Source organism: Octodon degus, unplaced genomic scaffold, assembly GCF_000260255.1.
Source record: "Octodon degus isolate 3935 unplaced genomic scaffold, OctDeg1.0 scaffold00102, whole genome shotgun sequence".
Classification (NCBI taxonomy): domain Eukaryota; kingdom Metazoa; phylum Chordata; class Mammalia; order Rodentia; family Octodontidae; genus Octodon; species Octodon degus.
Genome location: NW_004524678.1, coordinates 5,012,329 through 5,016,529, shown reverse-complemented (window position 1 = coordinate 5,016,529; position 4,201 = coordinate 5,012,329). Strand labels below are relative to the sequence as shown.

Sequence of the window (4,201 nt, the reverse complement as noted above, 5' to 3'; positions counted from 1 at the left end):
TTGCCAGGCAAGCGCTTATTCTACTGAACTATTTTTTTGTGTGTGTGATACTGGAGATAGAACTCTGATCTTCTGCTTGCCAGACAGGCGCTTATGCCATTGAGCTATCTCCCTGACCCTGCAAAATTCTGTATCTGCCCAAAAGGTTGACTTAATTCTAATGGAGATGTAGTTGGGGGTGGGAGGAGGTCACAGATAAAGGGGGAGGTGACCTGGAAGGAACTGACACTAAGAATTTACCTTTGCGGGTACCATATCCTCTTAGGCCACTGCTTGTCCTGCAGGTACTCTGGATACTATTTGGAATCAACAACGATTGTTTTAGAATCTGTTTGTCTGCCTGGGTTCTGGCCTGGGCACACACTACCATGACATCTTGGGCAAAGATTGTGTGAGGAGGCACAATTGCATGAAAAGCAAAGTTTTTTAAAATCTGAAATTTAAATTAGGTAAAAAGGTGGCCGCACCCTAGCCCGGGGGATAGGATCAGTACAATCTTAGAAAGCACTTGCGACAATCCTGCTGCATGCCAGGGCTCAATACATGTGGGTTGGAAGTTTTGGAACTACCCCAGTGTAGCAGTGACTGCAATCTCAAAGTAGTTCATTTGCATTTAGGTTTAGATAAGAAGTCGTTTATCTGGATTCTAAAATGAAGCAGCCTGTTTAGACTCAGTTTGGCAGTTCCTCCTTGTAGGAAGAGAGCTGGAGAGTTACTGTAAGATGCAATGCCTGCACACTCGAGGGGCTGGGAGGAGAGGGGGTGTACACAGCAGGAAGGGGGATCGCCCCCCCCGGGGGGGTATCTGTCCCCATCTAGAGAGCTGTGCTGTGTGCCCTGTGGATGCAGGGCCCATCTCTTAAAAAAACCAGGGGACTGATATATAGAAAATGTAGACCTATCATTGTCCCTTCTAGTTCCAGGAGAGAGCTAAATATGTATTTGGTACAGGGTCTCACTAGGCAGCTTGGACTCGTAGTGATCCTCCTGTTTGTCAGCCTCTCTAGTGCTAGGATTATAGGCGTGCACCAGCACTCCTGGACTCGGTGGCTTGCTCAGTGTGCCTGGGGGGCAGGACTGGGGCAGCCTGTTGCTGGGATTGAACCCCCGTCCCTGTGCTTGCCTAAGCAGGTGCATAGTCTACTGAACTCTCTCACCAGCCCATAGCCTTCGGTTTAATAGAAGTCAAATATTTGAGCTGTTGGCCACACTACACTCCGTGGCTTCGGAGAGAATTCCTGCTTCAGGAAGCTGTGCCTGGCGGAATGTGTATGTGTCCCCAAATTCCAGCTGACCTAGCAAGCCACTGTCACCCTTGTAGCCCCAAGTGCATGCCAATCTTGTGTGGCTGAAGATTCCCATGAACTGCCAGGCTACAGGAGTGTGTTGTCACAGGAAAACACTTACACACATGTAATGTGGTCTATCAGTTTGGAGTATTTTCTGTAGTAAAACAACCAAAACCAAGCCATTATGGCCCAAACAATCAGGGCCTCACTGTCTCCCAAAGGTCTGGAAATTGGTAGTCCTGGCCTATGGGTGTCCTGAAAGCCCTGGCAGCTTGGGTGTCACTGCTCTGATCTTTAGTGACCTGGGTTTGTAGTTTCCTGGCACTAAGAGCTTGGGGGACTTGTGCCTATTTTGAGGCAGGGAGAGGAGACAGGACTACTGGCTAGCACTGTGTCAGAGCTTTTCTGCACTATGAGGGAGCCTAAGAAAACAAGTACTTAAATTCTAGCCTCTCCGGGGCAAGAGAACAAGGAGGAAAAGGCTGGAGATTGGGTTTTGAGTTTGCTTTATTAAACAAAATTGTGGCCAAAGAGTTTAGAAACCCTGCTTTCAGTGTGTGAGTGAGTGTGTGTGTGTGTGTGTGTGTGTGTGTGTGTGTGTGTATTGGGGACTAAACCCAGGGCCATGGCACTAAGCTATACCTCTTGCTCTTTTTTCTTTTGAGATGGATCTCACTAAGTGGGTAAGTTGCCCAGGCTGGGCTGGAACGTGTGATTCTCCTGTCTCAGCCTCCAGGAGCAGTGAAATTATAGGGGGCACCACCACACCTGGCCCCAAAGTTATTTTAAAACATGACTGGAATAGGCCAAGAGAGGATGTTCTAGATAAGGGATGTAAGGTAGACAGAGAATGGAAGGAGCAGGTTGGCTCCCAGGACACAGAGAGGAGCCCAGCCTTTGGGGGGCTGAGGAGGGGGGAAGGAGGAGGAGGAGGAGGAGGAGGAGGAGGAGGAGGAGGAAGAGGAAGAGGAAGAGGAAGAGGAAGAGGAAGAGGAGGAGCTGTCTTGGGAGGCGTGGGAGGGGCTGCTCCACCACAGGGTTTTGAGCAGGGGAAGGAGACCTGGAGGAGGGGTTGGCAGTATGAGTTCTAAGGAGACAACTCCAGGAGAGGAGAGGAGGCTAATGCTCTGATACGCAGCACCAGCTATGAAGGAGAAAACAGGGAATCCCAAATGCGACCTTTCTGACCCACAGCGCTATTAGATCCATTCACATTGGAGGTGACGCCACGATGTCCAAATGGAAACGTCTGGTGAGTAGAAGACAGAGAACCCAGAGCTTTGGAGGCCGTCCTGGGCTCCGATGACTTCATTTCCTGTCAGCGCTGAGGCCATCCCTTTGTGAGCTCCCTCGATCTTCCGCGAACTCGCGTCATCCCATAGAGGTCGAAGGTGTGGATTTTCCTCCTTCCTCTTGCGGCGCCCATCTCATCCCCGCTCGTGCTCTTTGGCTCTGAGTGACAGCGCAGCACAGTTCCTGCCCGTGCCGGGAACTTCGAGCATCGTTCTTTGCTCATGGATTCGGTCAGCTGTACCTGTGGGCCCACCTGCCGTTTCCCATAGCTTTCTAGTCTAGGTTACCATCGCTCACCTGGGCTATTTTTTCCTCATATTTTATTTGGAGAAAAAACCACAGCAGTGAGTCCTGTGTCAGTTTCAATAAGAATAAGTGGTTAAGGGGCCGGAGAGATGGCTCAGCAGAATAAGCGCTTCCCTGGCAAGTGCAAGGGCCTAAATTCAATCGCTGGTTCCGGGGGAAAAAAAAAAAAAAAAAAAAAAAGTGATGGAGCTGGGGAGATGGCTCAGTGGAATAAGTGCTTCCCTTGCAAGCGTAGGGACCTGAGTTCAATCCCCGGTTCTGCAAAAAAAAAAAAGAATAAGTGGTTAACTTTATTTTATTTTATTTTATTTTAGTGTTTAACTTTAAACACAGTTACTTTGCCTCAAAATCAGAGTCATGACTACAGATTACTTATTGAAAGACACTATCATAAAGTGAATGAAAATTGAGTAAAGTCAGCACTTTCTCCAATCTATACATTTATATTATATTTTAAATACTTTTACATAGAACTGTGAATCCTCCATTAATGGAGAAGCAGTTTGCTAACAAAAAAGACCCAGTGATAGTTTACCAGATGCTCTAAAACTGAAAAGCTGTACTGTTTTGGGCTTATGCCTTAGCAGCTTCCTTGTTACAGTAATAATCATAAAGTGCTTTATCTGCCACCATCTCCCAATAAAGCCTGTAGGAAAATCTGATTGTGTCTCATGGTTAGAATGCTTAACATGCTTATAGCCAATCTAAACACTTTTTTTCCTGTATTTAGGACAGCGTCTACGGGGTCTTACTACGTAGATCCAACTCGTAGTGGTTCTCCTGTCTTCAGTGTCCCAAGTGCGGGGTAATAGGCACGTGCCACCAGGCCCAGTCTCACTTACCATCTCAGCATGCCCCGGGGGCGGGACCAGCACTTCATACCAGGGATCAAACCCAAGCCACTGCACTCTGCCTAAGCAGGCGCTTTAGTCTGCTGAGCTATCTGGCCAGCCCTTCAACACTTTCTAAATTCAGTTAATAGTAACTATCTCAAAATACCCAGTGAGGTGGTTTCAATCACTTATGGTTGACGATTGTTTTAAATTTAGGGCTTAAAAGATCTTCAAGAACACGTGCTTTAAAAACAAAAGCATTTACCTCATATAGAAGCATCTCATTTTAATTGAATATCAGATATTTCAAAATCAAAACAAAAAATTGCAGTTCTGTACCATGACACGGGTAAGTGCTCATGTTTTAAATTTGTAGTTTAATTGCTTCTCGGACCTTTTGGCTAAGATCAAGTGTAGTATCTGTTCTTCTCAGTTTAAAATGTATATTTTAGCCTTCCTTCCCCCTCCCCTCCCCTCCCC

At 47.0% G+C, this 4,201-nt stretch overlaps 1 pseudogene; it reads left to right on the top strand.

The window, feature by feature from the left end:
* Positions 1-4,101: 4,101 nt before the first annotated feature.
* LOC111818811 lies at positions 4,102-4,187 on the top strand (annotated as a pseudogene).
* Positions 4,188-4,201: the final 14 nt, after the last annotated feature.